Source organism: Papio anubis, chromosome 16, assembly GCF_008728515.1.
Source record: "Papio anubis isolate 15944 chromosome 16, Panubis1.0, whole genome shotgun sequence".
Lineage (NCBI taxonomy): Eukaryota > Metazoa > Chordata > Mammalia > Primates > Cercopithecidae > Papio > Papio anubis.
This window is the reverse complement of record NC_044991.1, coordinates 50,842,353-50,860,458: the sequence shown is the minus strand read 5'-3', so window position 1 is coordinate 50,860,458 and position 18,106 is coordinate 50,842,353. Positions and strand designations below refer to the sequence as shown.

The 18,106-nt window shown below is 37.3% G+C and overlaps 3 long non-coding RNA genes across 8 annotated transcripts in view; 2 read left to right on the top strand and 1 right to left on the bottom strand.

The window, feature by feature from the left end:
• The window catches only part of LOC103888099, a 62,753-nt gene extending 50,078 nt beyond the window's left edge, over window positions 1-12,675 (bottom strand). For 4 of the 6 annotated variants that reach the window (XR_002515195.2, XR_002515197.2, XR_002515198.2 and 1 more), the window contains exons 1-3: window positions 12,076-12,675; window positions 9,852-10,258; window positions 4,682-4,747 (exon numbers count right to left, since the gene is read on the bottom strand). This is a non-coding gene — a long non-coding RNA (uncharacterized LOC103888099). Of the gene's footprint in view, window positions 1-2,888; window positions 2,983-4,681; window positions 4,748-5,345; window positions 5,439-9,851; window positions 10,259-12,075 lie in introns of all 6 variants that reach the window. The other 2 variants (XR_002515200.2, XR_002515199.2) reach the window with 2 other exon arrangements.
• On the top strand, window positions 7,195-9,387 carry LOC103888097. Its single transcript, XR_652461.4, has 2 exons — window positions 7,195-7,388; window positions 9,029-9,387. It is a non-coding gene; the product is annotated as an uncharacterized LOC103888097 (long non-coding RNA).
• Window positions 10,241-12,806, top strand: LOC108580654. The gene is made up of 3 exons (XR_001892020.3): window positions 10,241-10,301; window positions 10,822-10,886; window positions 12,665-12,806. It is a non-coding gene; the product is annotated as an uncharacterized LOC108580654 (long non-coding RNA).
• Window positions 12,807-18,106: the final 5,300 nt, after the last annotated feature.

Sequence of the window (18,106 nt, the reverse complement as noted above, 5' to 3'; positions counted from 1 at the left end):
ACCAGAGCCTTTACTACAGCTGTTTCTGAGAAGCAAAGATATCCACCACCCTGGTTAGCGGAAGAACTGCACAACCTTGCAATATCCCCACAGACCTTCGCATGCTGTGAGAAAAGATATACTTGGTGGGAGCCAGCCACACACATTCATACATCAGCAGCATGGGGGCATGGAGCATGTAGGTTGGGAATTCTACCTGGGAAAGGCAGGATTGACAAGACACAGAATAATTATAATGGGGAGAGGAGGAGGTATATACAAAAGCTTGAGGACATTGAAAAATGACAGATGTCATACAGAGATGGAGTCTGGCTGGAGCTGCATATTTGTGAATCACTGACATTGCAATTAAAGCTGAGGACATGGATGAGAACACATATGAGATCATAAGTGGGAGATGGTAGAATATTCTTTCTGTACTCAATTTGTTTGACAGGCTCTGCATGAAGTGCTATGTGCAAATAGTTCATAATCAAAGGTGAGAAACTGCTTCCAAGCAGATAACTGCAATGTAATATAGCAATGGTACAATAAGGATTTGTATAGAATATTGCAGAAGAATGATAGTGTTGCTGAGGCAGGGAGCACTCATGTAGCAAAGGAAACCCAAGGGAACCCAAATCTATATCTCTTTTGATTCATTTATCCAACTGCCAACCAGTGATGAGCTCTGGGGTATTTCATCAACACTTCACTTTCAACGTGTCCAAAATTATACTTGTTACGTATTCTCCCCTTTCCTTTCACCAAGTTCTTCCTCTTTCTACAATTATCATCATGATCAACTACCAGATTCATTGCCCAAGTTGAAAATCTGGAAATCACACTTAGCCCCCTTCTTTACCCTCCAATATCCAGTTAGTCCACATAGATTTTAAATTTCATCATGGAAGTATCTCCTGAATCTGTCACCTCCCCTGGAACCCTATACTAGAGCCATGGGTCATCTACTCAATTCCCCATGTCCACGGATATCGCAGAAGTTTTCTGGTAGGTATCTCAACAAATAAACCTCTCCTAACTCTAATGCTGGGGTCCACAAGCTTTGTTTCTGTAAAGAGCCAAATAGTAAACAGTTTTGGCTTTGCAGGCTGTAAGTTCTGCGCTGTAAGAACTCAGGTCTGTTCTTGCAATGAGAGAGCAGGCATAATAATCTGTAAGTGCATGGGTGTGGCTGCATGCCAGTAAGGCTTTCAAAGTGTGCTAACTCCTGCTTGACTCCAGAAAACCATCGGAATCATCACCCTGAAAACAGATCAACTTCTATGCCTTTGCTATTCCCCAGTTTCGGTGGAAGAAAGCCCAAATACCTTTGCCCTTTGAAAAGATCCTTTATGGTTTATTCCTAAACTATTCTACTGATTTCATCTTTTGCCTCCTCCGTGTTGTGTCCAGTTTTGTGGCTTGTTTTTAGGATTCTGCACCTTTGCACATGTGATTTTTGCCTTCCTCTTCTTCATTCCTTGGAAAAATTATCCTCATCTTTCTGTGCCCTTCTTAAATTTGAGTGCTCTCTGTCTTTGCATTGTTTTCATTTTTCTTTTCTAGATTTCTATACTAAGTTCTATTGCAGCTTGGTAAGATTATGTCATGATTATCTGCTTGGAAGCTGTTTCTTACACTTGACAAACCCAGCACTTAATGCAGGGCCCGTTAAATGTCTACTGAAAGAATAAACAATAAATACAAAATGTGAAAATGAAAGAGCGAGTGAGAGAGTAGCCAGAGAGAGGAGAAAAAGAGTGCAGACAATTCTTTTGAAAATTCTGGTAGTTAAAAAATAGAGGGGAAGGTAGATACTTTATTCTCACAACCATAAGACTAGCCATAATGAGCTGTTTTTAATGTCATAGCTAAGTTTTTAACTTGAAGTAATATAATAAAATAAGCACACAGATAAAATATGGAAATTTTCCCCAGCTTCAGGAATTGTGAGTAGTGCCCAAGTCCACAGAACCCTACAATATTTATTTCACTCTGCCCACCTTGGCACTCAGTTATAACTCCACCCATGACATGTCTATTTTAAAAGAGTACTGTTGAGGTAACAAAGCCTTAACTCATGGAAAAAAGATCTGGAGTGTTGAAAATTGTAGCACAGTGGATAAGACATTTGACCCAAATGAGTCTATGTCACAGTTCCTTTGAAATTACATCAAGCAATTAATTCTGCTGTAGCTACACTTGGTGCCGTCTTTCTAAAGGGTTTTGTGAGGGTATCATTTCATACTCTCCTTCTCAAGGTACACAATTAGCTCTCATCTGGTTTTGCATGAAAAAGTACTGCCAATTTTAAAAAGTACACATTACAAGGCAGAACAATTTACCATTCTGCAACAGTGAAAGGATTTGTTGGTGTGTGAGCCATCAGACTCATTGTCTTGAGCCTCAGGGCAACCCCTATCTATGTCTCCTAGACCATTTCACAGTTGTCAGTACTGGGGAGATACTCGGAAAGAGGTGACATATCTGTGCAGTTCCAATCAAATGCCTCTGGACTTGGCCAATGAAGGCGAAGTTTCTTTCAACAGATCTGTCTTTGGACTATCTTTTTCTCTCACGCTGTTAGTCATTGGAGTGGACACTACTGATGCCCCGCCCACGTCCTCCTTAGAATTTCTGTACCCTTCTTCCACATTCTATCTGTGTTAGCTACTAAAGATTCATAGCTCTTCTCTGGAGAATTGCCCTTGGCTGAGCAGGAAGCACTATCAAGGAGAGTATATGTGTGCCTGCCCTGCTCCCTTGCCTCAAGTCAGGACTGAGGTTACCCTCCAGAGCCTGCTGTGGGATCAGGCTAAAGTCAGAACGCACATCATACCACTTCTTTGTTCAGTTGCCCTCCCTGGCCTGGCCAAATTTGCCATTCCTGCTGCCTGAGGACCCACCTTTAATAAATCACATGTGCCTGAAGCTTCATCCCCAGCCTCTTCCCCTCCTAGATCTCTCTACCTAGGACAGTTGTAGGTAAAGTGAGGAATCCTATGAGAGAACCCAGAAAAACAGAAATCAGAAAGGCAATCTAGTCAGCAGTGAAATGCATGACAAGATGGAGGGATCATATCAAGAAATAAAATGACATCTGAAAAGTCTCACTAATAAACATGAAACATCATTAAATGTACATTAATCTTGGGATGTTGAAATCCACATTGAATTTCCAAAATTAATTCAAATAATTGTACCAAACACACATGCACACATGTGCATACACACACTAATCATAAGGATTTAGAATATTCTGAAATTCTTTCATCTTTCCTTTTTTTTCTTTCTTATTTTTTTTAAAAAAAACAATGGCCAGAATACTGGCTTCTGTAAGATTAGTTCCTGCTCTGGCAGACCAAAAGAGGCAGCATCTTCCCAGCACAATTTTACCCTCCAAACATTTTAAAAGTACCCAATTATCTGGCTTTGTATTACTTACAAAATCTTGTAGTTATGAAGAAAGCTTTTTTTTTTTTTTCTAAAAAGAAAATTCAATTTATCTCCCTAAATTAAAAGTGTCCCTATAAATAAGAAGAGAAGTTGTTTCTGTCAAAACTTTGGGTCTACTTAGGACTAATGGAGTTTCTTTGTTTCGTAGGAAAACCTTTTGCCCCCAGACCAGCTGCTAAAGTTGAACGCCACAGACGATTCTTTCAAAGCGATTCTGAAAAACCATATGCTGGAATCTAAATTTCTTAAACTTTACACACCAGATCAGAACGCCGCATCTTAATAGCCATATAACTCTATAAAGAATTATCCCTGATTTCTCTGGTAGATCATCACTGCAGAAGGAACGAAAAAAGGGCTTCATAAAAGCATTCCACCTGTATTGCTGGCAGATGACTTATAAATGTCGCACAGACACGGGCTGACTACTGGCTCATAGAAGCAGCATTAAATGAACGATGAGACATCTGCTGGTAAATACACAGCAAACAAAAAATGCAACCCGGAGCCAAACATGTGCACAGTGTGGGCCCCATCTCTGCTCATAAACCAAGCAATGTGTTCTGCTAATCATTAGCAGAGTTATTGATTTTAGATGTGTATCACACAGCTATAATTTTGTCAGAGAGTAGACCACATAAGTTGTTCTTTTTCTGGTTGTTTCATTTTGTCTTATTCCAAGAGTCCGTAAATTGACGACCGGGACAAAAATTATAATTGACATCATCTGTGGGAAATATTTCATAAAACAACAGGCCCAGATGTAGGATTAAAGCCATGTGGTAGTAAAATACCCCACTGAAAAGGGGCCAGGTTCCATGATTTCTTAAGAAAGCAGATGTGCTCTTTCTCCCTCTGCTTGTTTTTCATTTTTTTTTCTCCAAATAATTCCCCCCCAACCATCAACGTTTTTTCCTCTCTGTCTCTTCACGATTGCACTGGAGAGAGTTCATAAATGGATTACAGATGTAGGCTTGTACTTCAAAATACTAACTGTCACAATCTCTGGAATAAAATAAATGAAACATTTGGAAAAATTACATTGAACTATTGTAAAGGTAATGATGATTATGCAAACATGTCTGCTTGACATTTATCTAGCATCTTTGGGCATAAGCATATGATCTCCCAGATACCTCAAGCTGGAGTTCAGTGAGTAGGAAGTAATTTAGAGTTTGTCCAAAATGCAACAACACGGGTGACTCCTTCTGAAAGCCCCCTGTTCTGAAGGGGAAGCTTTTACCTTTGAAGTTTCGACAAGTTGGTAAAAGGGTTCTCATGTACTTTCTTTCTTCTTGAGGTGAGATTTCTGGATAAAACAGGGCATAGGAAAATAAGAACCCAATATATCTCAGCCTCTACTCATTCAAGTTCCTTTTATCTACATTATTGCTCTACAATTTCCCCTTTGGAAATGTTGTGAACCACAAGAAAGGGATCCTAGGGCACAAACACAGGCTATATTGTTTAACAACTAATCTACAAGTGCTGTGAAGAACTGCACACAACCGGGTTTTTTGCCAAAGACCTCAGTGTCATATGGAATCTATTGTAGTATCACTGATTACAATTAATTAATTCAGCATTTATGCTATATCTCAGCATCCACCTCCAGTAATGTGCCAAGATGGCTTAGTGTTGGGAGAAAATAATAAAGTGTAAAAGAAACTAAATTTCCATCATGTGTCACTGTTAAGATTTCAACAGACTATCTATACTCTCCAACTCTCCGTTTTCAGCCCCTCAAAAACTGAAGCAAACAGTACATGAATTTGTTTAGAAACCAGAGGAGCCTGACTCCAATTTCCTTGCATTGTTTCTTTAGTCTGTCTTCTTGGGGTTAAATAAGAAATAGAATTCAAAGTACCAGTGAGACTCCAGGAGACCTGGGCTGAGTAATAACTCACAAAGATCATTTTGATGCTCCTATTTCAGCATCCTTCTTTCTCCAGTTCCTCAGATGCCCAGCTCAAGGCTGAACACCTTTGTGCTCCATGAGTCTGAAAGAGATTATACTAAGTAAAATAAACCAGATATTATATTATTCCACTGTTACAAAATACTTACACATAGGCAAACTCATAGAGACGGAAAGTATATTAGAGGTTACCAAGGGTTGGAAAGAGTGAGAAATGGGGAATTGCCACTTTTTGGGTATAGAGTGATATTGCTCATGAGAACTTAGGAAAGAAGAAAATAATAGAATGGTGTGAGAGTGAGGAGCAAGACAAAAGAGGAACTATGATTCTTCCCCAGGCACCAAAGACAAATCAGAACAATGTGTATGAGTCTTTATGACTTTTAAATTTTGTTACAGAGATGAAAGCTACAAATAAATGATTGATCTATCCCAAAGTAAGTTTGTGTTCAGAGGGCATATAATAATTTTTAAATGTTATTGTGGCAAAAGATGTATAATGGAAAATATGCCATTATAACCATCTTTCAGTGTACAATTCAGTGGCTTTAGTTGCATTCACAGTGTAGTGCAATCAGCACCACTATCTATTTTTAAACTTTTTTCATCATCCATACAGAAATTCTATACCCAATAAGTGGCAATCCCCATTTCTCAGTCTTTCCAGCCCCTAGTAACCTCCAATATACTTTCTATCTCTATGAATTTGCCTACGTGTAGGTATTTTATGAAAGTGGGATAATATAATATCTGGTTTACTTTATGTAGCATATTCTCTTTCAGACTCACCTATATTGCCACAGGTATCATATATTTCATTCCTTCTTATGGCTGAATAATATTACATTGTATGTATCTACCCCACTTGATTATCCATTCATCCATCAATGAATACTGGGTTGTTACCACCTTTGGGCTGTTGTGCATAATGCTGATGTGAAAACTAGTGTACAAGTATCTGTTTTTACCTTTATTCTCAATTATTTTACTTACCTTGGAGTGGAATTGCTAGTTTATATGGTAATTCTGTATTTAACATTTTTAGGAACTGCTTTCTAAAGCAGCTGGACAATTTTACCTTCCCATCACTGCCAGCAGTTGTTATTATTACTATTGCCATGCTTTTTGGCCATTGTATTTTTTCTTTGGAGAAATGCCTTTTAAAATAATTTGCCCATTTTTCAACTGGATTGTTTGTCTTTTTGTTGTTGAGTTGTGGGGATGATTTATATATTCTGGTTATTAACCTTGTTCAGCTATATGATTTGCAAATATTTTCTCCTGATCCTTAGGTTGTCTTTTCACTTTCTTAATCATATCCTTTGATGGGTGGAAAATTTTAATGTATTGAAGGTCAACTTACCATTTTTTTTCTTTTGTTGTTCATGCTTTTGGGATCATACTTCAGAATTTATTGCCAAATCCAAAGACATGAGGATGTTCCCTTAGTTTCCTTTGAAGAGTTTTATGGTTTTAGCTCTTATATATAGGTTGCTAATTCACTTTAGTTTATTTTTCTTAATAGTGTAGGAGTCCAAGCTGATTCCTTTACATGTGAATATCCAGTTGTCCTGACATCATTTCTTGATGAAAGTACATTTTGATTCAGATTCCAAAGCAGGGTGTGAGGACCAAAGTTAGGGGACCAAGGATTAAACTTTTTTTTCCTCTATGGAATTCTTTATTTACCATGTGGGCTGTACTGACAGACTCATATTTGATGTAATATCTATTTAATTCAATTACTATTCTATTAGAACACCCAGTTTTATTTATTTTCTCCACTAAAACCCACTAGAGAACTTTGAAGTTATAGAACCACGGCAACACATTGTGTTCCTATGGTCACAAATGCTTGATTATTAGAGGGTTAAGATGGGGGAAAACATCTATAGGGAGGAGAGAAACTGACCTGTTATTGATCACATGAGGACTTGGCCACCTACTTGGCGTCACTGGCTGGGATCTCAGTAGCAGAGCAGGAGAGAAAGGGGAGAAATGGTCTCCAGTTCTAAGCTTACAAGAAGAGCAGGTAAAATTGGGCTTGGCTTGAACTGGTGAGAGGTTGATCTGATCAGTAGAGTACAATGGTGGAGGTGAGTAGATAGGTGAGCAACAAGCCACTGTGTTGCCAGTAATCCACCAGTGTTGGAGGGGCATTACAGCCTTGAGTGGGAAGATGAAGAGAGGAGTCTGATCTTACCTGAGAGGGAGCTAAAGAGAAAGGTCACATCTCAGAGAAATCATTGACGCCATTTCCAGTTTAGAACTGAGGAAACAGATAAAGAAACTGAGACAGAAACCAACACACAGATTGAAAAAAATGATCTTCAGGGATCATTCCAGGGACAACATGAGGGCTATTAGATCTTGAACAGCAAGACTCAGAGCATATCCAGTGGTGGGGAATTAGACTTCTTTACAATTACGTCAGAGTCACAGGCACTCGAGCCTGAACATGAAGAATGCTAGGTCTTGTAGCCATGCTGGGCTGGCACATCAAGAGCAAGCAAAGGAAAGTAAACCCTGTGGGAACAAAGGCAAAAAAAACCTGACTTCCTGTACCATTAGCAACTCCTCAGCCTTGATCTCCATAGAAGGGGCAATCAAGCTAAAAGATTTTATTTATGAAGCCTGCTTGAGATAGTATTTTAAAATTTTGTTTTCCTAAAGTTAGAGATTTCAAAAATCATGTAAGTGCAGCATAAAAAACAAAGCTGAAAATTGAACCACTATAGAATTTGATGGCATTTTGTTTCAAGAGATAGTGCCATAGAAAGGACAATTGCAAACTCTATCAGTGGTCTCATGGTCATCCTACAGAGTCATCTGCTTATATCACCCCTTACAGTAAGGAATAGTTGGAAGCAACAAGGAAAGTCAAGAAATCCCATAATGTGACTCTCTCAGACAAAGTAGAGGAGTCTAAGGCCCTAGGATATGGTCATTCAATCCACCCTGAGTCTGAGCCAGTCAATAATAAGAAATGTTAGAAACGCAAATAAGAGTTGTTGAAAAATAGAAAGATTTTCATTATAAGAAGTGACTAGGCTTTGGATCAAATGCTAATGTTTCATTCCCGGTATTTACTTAGATGGTACCCTCTTTGATGTTTCCTTGTCAGCTTCAGATTTTCACCAACTCCTTGCAGTGCTTGGGGATCCACACTGGGTCAGGCAATCTGATGAACTGCATAGACACTTCATCTCACAGTCCCTGGAACAGATGTCTTAAATACCCTTAGTGTGTTAGTTGGGCTACATTTCTCCAAAAAATACAGACCCTCATTTAATAACAAATGGATGAAAAAAAGGAACATGTGAAACAGGCAGGACTTCTTTGATGTTCTCTATTTCAAAATGTGATGGTAAGTAACTTCAGAGGAAATATTTTTATTTTCTCTTCACTAATGGCTAAAACAATGAATAGGGTTGAGATAATTTTTGAGCCTTGAATCATTGCTTCTATGCATCAGGCTTCCTTGTTCATATACTTAGTAGAATAAGGCAACTTTATTTTCCTGAAATGCTGTTTTCATTTCATTATTTCCCAATTCAAACCCTTTAATTACTTCTCTATGGGTTACTGAAACATGGCATTGAATAATATATTTTCAGTTCTATAAGAAATCCTAATACACATCTCATCCAATTCCCTTCTCTTTGACAACAGGGGAAACTAATGCTCAGACAGACTAAAGGAAAATGTAAGTCTCACAATTCGTCAGTAAGGAATCCAGGCCTAGAACTGCTTCTGTCTTCCAACATCATGCTCTTTATGTAACTGGATTGCTGCAGACTACATAGAGACCCCACGCCATGCCTCTGTGCTCCTTTTCAGCTTCATCTTCAGTGCTCTCTCTCCTAAATTGCCCTCCTTGCAATTCTTCAAGAACTCCACAAGCCTGAAATATCCTCTCTCATCTTCTTTCTGTGTTCAAATATCTTCCATGTAAAGACAAGCCTACATTTCCCAAGAATTTTTTTCTAAGCAACACCAGTCCCAGGAAGAATAAATATTAGTTGCACTCATTTGTCACATTTCTCTATCTACTTTTGCCTATATTTAAAAACTTATGATAAACACAAGACTGTAAGAATTCAGAAGTGTTAGTTTTTTCCCTAGATAACTTTTTATTTACTAATCACTCCATCACATTACGGAAAAATTTAGAATACGCTTATACTTGCCAAATCACACAAATAAATGGATACCACTGTGGATTCCTTCTGAGGTATATATATAAGAAATATCAAAATTTCACAAAATGAAAATAAAAAATATCATTTCATCATTTGAGATATATTAACATTATTATAGATTAGCCATTGAAAATATTTTTCATAAAAAGTTAAAATTGATATAAATTAGGAGTGCCTTTAAGAGAAAGGATCTGAGATTGAAAGGTGAAGAGACTCCACTAATTTGACATGTAGAATAACTGAAATAGCTCTTGGGTCTTTCGGCTCTATTTTCCCCAGTCTTCCAAACTTACATTCATAAGCTCTTTCTTCACAGAATTAGGATCACAGTATTCTTTTGAAACTCAATGGATATGTGGCAACCCCAGGTCACCCTCATTACATGTTCTGCTAATGCCTCTACGTTGTCCTCTAGTTGAACTGTGGTTTTGCACACAGACAGATTCCAAATGGATGGGGATTTCACCAGTTTTACTGATTTGGCCAAAGTTCTTAGCACCAGTCTTGCACTTTAATATGGCACTATGGTTCAGTTCCCATGGTAACGAAAGATGAAAATCCCATTATTACCTAAGATGAAAATCAGCTGTACACATAGTCCATATTTTCAGCAGACCATTTTTATGAACTAGAGCCAATGTACACATTAAAATCTCCTTACAAGTCGCCCATCACCTTATTCAGCAAAGTGGCTTCACTGCTGGAAAAAAAAAGAGAATAGATTTTGCAGAAGAATAGGAAATGTTAGTGACCAAATGTATTCTACAGAAAAGAGAACTAGAGAAGTGACAAGTCTATGAAATGATTTTCTAAATGAGTCTGATCAAAGATAGCAATGACCGAGCATTTTTTCTTTACATCAGGAAAATGAAAGGATAAAGGACAGTATTAGAATATCTTCAGAAGTTAAACAGAGGCAAAAATCAGCTCTTTAATCAATGATAAATATATCTACATCCTCTGCATCTATATTTATGTTGATAACTGTATATTTATTTGTCTAACTACACAAATTAGAGCTACTTCAACAACAAGGCTAATTTGAGCAAGGCTTCCCTGAAGTTTAACTGGGAAGGGTTTAATAATATTTCTCCCATGATCCATGTGATCTTCACATGATTAACTTAGTCAGTGATCACATGGGAATCAGCTGAACCTTAGAGAAAAAGGCCTAGGCATGTTATACAGTGACAGATTTGTTGGAGGATATTAACTAATATGCCTTTCCTCACTTCCTGCTTGCATTTGACCAACATCAATTAGAGCTGCTGGAGGTTGCCTTCAATTGCTCCAAAAAGAGGCGGAGGAAAAAAAAAATCAGTTTCTTGGTAAGTCATTCAGTTTCCCAGAAGATAACAAATATTTGTAGAGAGCTTTATGAAATAACAAATTTAAAAGGTCTGGGTATGGTTAAAGAAACCAACAAGGAATGGGAACGCACCAAGAACAGTCAGGAGAAAGCTTTATGAACACTAGCCTTGTCACTCCGCTAAGCAAGAGTAGTGAGTGGAGTGACTGATACCGAGAATGTGCTGTGGCCATGGGCAGGCAATGGAGTCACTGCTAGAACCATGGCCTGCCAGGGAAGGAGCAAGGCAAATAATCACCCTAACATTTTTCTCCTGTGAATTCCAAGTCTTTTGCAGGTGTATTCTGCAGCTAAACTCAGTGGGAAGCCAGAGGTCATGGAAGCACAGGAGTTGCAATTTGTAGAGGACAAATTTCTGTGGCAAAGATTAAACACAGATTATTTTTCAAGAGGGGCAAATGGAACATAAAAAAAATACCTGACTTTTAAGTTCTGCAACTTCTTTTAAAAATGGAATTCAGACTTCAGATTCTGGGGAAAGAAAGTAGACATACTTTTCCCTATTCCTAAGTATGATTTTAAAGCCTGAATGTGATAGACAGATGATATAATAGATAAATAGATATACAGGCAGATGATAGCTATATGTCAGATAGATAGATAGATAGATAGATAGATAGATAGATAGATAGACAGGCATAAGACTCTGAAAGGTGGAAAGAAGAATGTAAATGATCTAAGGAACTCAGGACAAAAAGGAAACATGATATAATTTTCTAGTTTGGGGGTATATTTTTTCCTTGTACAAAATTTGGAGGTGATAAAGCTGGAAACAAATTAATGAAAATATGTGCAGACAGAAAAAAGCCATAACAAAACTCTGTTCTCTCTAGCCAAAGTAAAAGGCAGCCTAATGAGACCAAAAATAAAATAAAATAAAATATTTTAGAGAATATCTAGTCTATTCCAGCTAAACACCACAGAAAAGTTATGCCCACCCCTCATCCCCATGCCAGCAAAGGCTGAGCGATTAATTGAAGGATTCAATCTCACCAGGCTATAACAAGGCACCTCAGAACACCTGCTGGATGATCAGAGAAGACTAACTAGGGAACCAAAATGTTCATTCCTGCTGAGTGATTACAAGTTTCCTCTTTTCCTACCATGCCAGTGAAGACCAAATAGGGAGCCAGCACTTCCATTCTTACCTGGAAGTAACAAGGTGTCCCTCTGTCTTCCTACTGGGTGGTATGAGAGGAGGCCCATGGAGAATCAAGAATTTCATCTCTGCTCATCACCAATAAGGTCATCCCTCCACCATGGAGGTAGTGGAGGATGTGGAGAGCGTAATAATGCACACCTACTCTCCCTAGCAAGGGAGCAGTGACTTCATCCCTCTGCCCATGGCCACAGCACCTCTAGGTATCAGTAACTCCACTTACTACTATTGCTTAGGGGAGTAACAAGCCTAGTGCCCCTAAGACCTCCTGATAGCTGTTCCTGCTGCCTTGACATCATTTGTTAGTTTCCTAAACCATAGCTGGACCTCTGTAATGATGGCCTTCCCCTCAGTTATCAGTGGAAATTTAGGGAGAATCCTGGACTTCTACCTCCACTTAGCAGTAATGAAGTGGTACCTCACGCTCCCCTGCAAAAGCGTTATCAGAAGAAGCCAGTTAAAACAAAAGCCTTCAATAATATCTCAGTCTCATAACATAATGTCTTGATCCCTTCTTCATTCTCAAAGGATATTTTCACTGGAAATAAGATTTTGAGTTGACAATTCTTTTCTTTCAGTACTCAAAAATGGCCATCCTACATCTAGACTCTTCTGTTTTTGTTGAGGGGAGCTGAGAATAGTCCCAGAAGACACAATCCCTGAACACCAGAATCCTGAATGTTGAAATCCCAAAAGAAAATAAAATTCTGGGAAAAATAATTTTAAAATACTTTAAAAACATTTATTTACATTGCTAAAAGAGAATTTATGTGAGAAACATACAAAAACCACAGAACATTTTATAGGCTACTTTATGTCATAAAACAGGCAATAATAGCATACATATTTTTGCAAGCATAAACACTCAGATATACTAATTACAGTTGCACAGGCAAAGCAGAAGGAGACAAACTACATATACAAATAAATTGCTTATTTAGTTGCAGTCATCTGAAATACCACAATGGACAACCTAAGTCTTTTGATGAAATCAATCAAAAACTGGGATGGGTCACCACAGCATATGCATTCACCCAAAGAGATGAGATCTTGAGAAATTTTATGTTTCACAAATGTAGATGTATAAAAAGGATACCTCTTCATTTATTAAAGAAGTTTCAACATTTTTACGTATGCACACAATGCTTTCACACAAACTCAGCTTCACAATAATACAACTTTGTGTAGTCAAATTTGCAAAACAAATACATAAAACAAAATAGAACTCTCTAAAAGTTTTTATACAATTTATATATCCAATATTGGAAATGATGTAAAGATGAAATACACAGCATAGAGTGTTACAAAAAATAATGATGACAATTTGAAATAGTGAAAAAATAAAGCAAAAAATAAAATAAAATTTGATGTACGAAAAAGTGTATTTCAGGGATAGATTATGGGCAATCACACAAAGGTAATCCATAAGGGCTGGCTGACTTTCACGATGATCAAGTATATTTTAAAGTCTTGCATCATGATAAATGGTGGCTTTTTTTCCCTTAAGTCATGGCTCTACTTTGAGGATATATTCACATTCATTTTCTACATGGAGCTACCGTTTTTGAAATTATTCTATGTTGTAAAAATACATAAATTTTTGCCATGATTTTATGTTGTTTTGGGTTCACAGAAATTCATTTTGCATGGACTCATATACAGACTACAGATTTGGTGGAAACAATACTGGTGATAGAATAGCAACACTGATGCCCAAATGTCTTTTAATCCCACCATGCACATTATTGTTTTCAAACCATCAGTTCTTTGCTGGCTTCTCAGGCCCTGGAATGTCATTAGCTGGAAGAAATGACAATGCTGGTGAACTAAAGCTTTTGTCATTGTCATATCATGGTCAATGCACTCATCTGAATTTTCCACCAAATTCATTGCCAAATGGAAAGGAAAAAAACACAAACTTTACTGGTAACACTTTGAAATTCACTTTTAAAAGGCTTGAAAACATTTAATTCTAAATCTGTCATTATGGTTTGGGGATTAAATTGAAATCCATTTTCACATACAAAGTCTACCCAAGTCTACTGATATTTACTCCTTGGTTCTCTTTATCCTCACTGTATTTCCCAGCATCCTAGCCTCCATGCATCCTGAATCTCCATGTTCCAAACCTACTCTTTGGAAGCCATAGCCAAAGAAGCAGCAGCCATGGTATGTCCTCTTTATTTCTAACCAGCCAGCCCTGCTAGATCCACCAGCCCTCTTTTGGCCAAACTGCACACAACTTTAAGTGGCACAATAAACTAAAGGGGGCTTCTCCACTTTCCTGCCCCCTTGTGTCTCAGGTTTTCTCTCTGTCTAGATTTCTCCTGGCATTATCTTTGCCATGCTCTAGTTAGCCCATGTCAGCATGGACCACTCTTCAAAGCCTTCTTCACCACACGTTGTATAGGAAGACAGGGAGCAAGAAATACTTATATTGGCTCAGAACATCTCTAGCTCCACATGAACAGTTTCTACTCTAGGAGAGATATGATGTGAAGCCCCTTTTGCAAGCACACATTCTCAAACTTCTCTTCCAAATCTGATGCTCTCCCCTCTTCCCAGGAAGGACTTTTCTCTCCTATTTTAATGGTGGTAAAGGATTATTCCAAAGATATAGCTAATAAAGTGTCTCTGAAATTAATACCATTACAATACATACTCTTATACGTATCATTGCTGCAATGGGATTTAGGATCCACTAAGTCAAATCTCAATCTTCAGTATTTACTTCCCTTTGCACTTCTGCTATTTTGATCTTAATTTTCACCATTACAATGCATAGCCCAGACTAAATTACATGACAGACAAGAAGTATAAGAGGAGGAAAGAACATGAATTAATATTCTAAGATACTATTTTGCTACATACTTATAAGAATTGCATATTCTTTCAAATCCATGAAAAGACCAAAACTATGACTCATTTACATACCTTGCAGAGGAGACAGAATAAGCAACTTGGAAAATATATTTGAGGATATAGTAAAATTTTCCTAATCTTTCTAGACAGATTAACATGCAAATTCAAGAAATACAGAGAAATCTAGCTAGACACTAAACAAAACAACCACCTCCAGGGCACATAGCCATCAAATTCACCAAGGTCAATGCAAAATAAATAATCTTAAAAGTGGCTGGAGGCTGGGCGCAGTGGTTCACGCCTGTAATCCCAGCAATTTGAGAGGTTGAGGCAGGTGGATTACCTGAGGTCAGGAGTTAGAGACCTGCCTGGCCAACACGGTGAAACCCCATCTCTATTAAAAGTACAAAAATTAGCCGGGTGAGGTGACACATGCCTGTAATCCCAGTTACTCGGGAGGCTGAGGCAAGAGATTTGCTTGAGCTGGAGAGGCGGAGGTTGCAGTGAGCCAAGATCATGCCACTGCACTCCAGCCTGGCTGACAGAGCAAGCCTCTGTCCTTAAAAAAAAAAAAAAAAAAAAAAAAAGTGGGTGGAGATAAAGGTCAAGTCACAAACAAAGGCAACCCCATCAGGCTAGCAGCAGATCTCTCAGAAGAAACTTTACAAACCAGAAGAGATTAAAAGCCCATTATCAGTGTCCTTAAATAAAAGAAATCCCCCCCTCCCCGCAAAAAAAAATTCATATTCTCCCAAACTAAGCTTTATAAGTGGAGGAGAAATACAGTCTCTCTCAGGCAAGCAAATGCTGAGGGAATTTATTTCAACTAGACCAGCCTTAAAAGAGGCTCCTAAGAGTGTGTTAAACACGGAATTGAAAGAATGATACCTGCTACCACAAAACCACACTTAAGAACATAGCCCACATGCATTATAAAGAAACTACACAATCAAATCTGCATAACAACTAGCTAACAACATGATCCCAGGATCAAAATCTTACATATCAGTACTAACACTGAATGTAAATGGACTAAATTCCCCACATAAAAGACATAGACAAAAAGATAACACCCAACCATCTGTGTCTTCAAGAGACCCATCTCACATGTAGTAACACTTACAAGCTCAAAAATCATACAAGGGTAAGGGAGGACAAGGAGTCATTATTCTTGTATCAGATAATACAGACTTTAGACAAAAATAAATCAATAAATAAGAAAGACAATGAAGGGAATTACATAATGACAAAGGGTACAATCCAACAAGAAGAATTAACTCTTCCAAATATATACACACCCAACATTGGAGCACCTAGATTAAAAAAAAAAAAAAGTTTTTGACCTATCACAAAACTCAGACAACTACACAATAATAACGGGAGACATCAACACCCCAGTGGCAGAATTAAACAGATCATCAAGGCAGTAAACTAATGAAGAAACTATGGACTTAAACTAGACCTATGGACCAACTAACCTAATAGACATCTGCAGAACACTCCACCCAGCAATCACAGAATATACATTCTTCTCATCTGCATGTGGAACATATTCTAAGATTGACCACATGCTCAGACAGAAGGGGTATCAATAAACTGAAAAAAAAAAATTGAAATCCTACTACACACACTATTGGATCACAGTGTAATAAAAATAGAAATCAATATCAAAAAGATGTCTCAAAACTATACAAATATATGGAAATTAAGCAACTTACTCCTGAATAACTTCAGCGTGAACATCAAAATTAAGGCAGAAGTAAAAAAGTTGTTGAAATTCATGAAAATAGTAACAGAACTTACCAAAATCTCTGGGATGTAGCTAAAGCAGTGTTAAGAGGAAAGTTTACAGCCCTAAACAACTTCTTCAAGAAGTTAGAAAGATTTCAAATTAACAACCTAACTTTGCACCTAAAGGAACCAGGAAAAAAATAACCAACCAACCCATAAGCTAGCAGAAGAAAAGAAATAAGTAAATTAGAGAAGAACAGACTGAAATTAAGATGCAAAAATGTATACAAAAGATCAATAAAGCCAAGTTCTTAAAAAAATTAATAAATAAACAGAGATTGAAAGACCACTAGATAGATTAACAAAGAGTGAAAAAGAGACGATCAAAATAAATGCGATCAGAGATGAAAAAGATGCAGAACAACTGCCCCCTCAGAAATACAAAAGATCCAGAGACTATTATGAGCACCTCTATGCAGGCAAATTAGAAAATCTAGAGGAAATAAATACATTCCTAGAAACACACAATCGCACAAGATTGAGTCAGAAAGATTGAAACCCTGAATAGACCAATATCAAGCTCTGAAATTAAATCAGTGATAAAAGTCCTACCAAGAAAAGAAAAATTCCCTGGACCAGACAGATTCACAGCGGAATTCTACCAGATGTATAAAGAATTTGAACAAATTTTTTATACTCCATTTGAAACCTGTCACAGCCAACTATCTACTAATCTGTATTTAATTTGATCACTGAACTTATTTTCATTAAGGTTAAAAGAAGAAAGTTGGTGAATATATTTGAAATTAAAACATTAATCAATAAGTAAAATGGATTTTTTTTTGATGAATGTTTAAAGTAATGTAGAAAACAGTTACCTATTTTCCTTTAGCCATTGTAATCCCAAAGAAACAAGTCAATACTGTTAGAGAAGACACCATTATACTCAAGATCTTAATGCAGTTAAAAGATTCCCCAACCCTAGCTAATGTCCAAATTTTAATCAGCAGTAAGTATAGCATAATTTTAGGGATACAGAATCTGAGCATTTTACTAACATTAGTTTTCTTTAGGCAGCAATTTCTCCAGTAACAAGATCATCCCAAATTGCTAAGAAATTCTAATTTTTTAATCTAAGCTCTTTTACAATAGGCTTTATCTATCAGCAATCAATGAAGAAGGTAAATTTACATAAGAATCTCATGTAACTGGCTTACTGTTAAGTCCAAATTTATTGAGGCATAAGTACATACCCAGTATTTTTTCTCCCAAGTTCTGCACAGTAACAATGTAACATCTTTAACACAACACATGCCTTTCTGTTTAAGATATATAATTGATAATTCAGTCTAATCTAATTCAAAATTCCTATCTTATGTCTTATGTCTGTCCTTTCAACAAATCCAGGGTGGTAGAGCTTGTGGAGA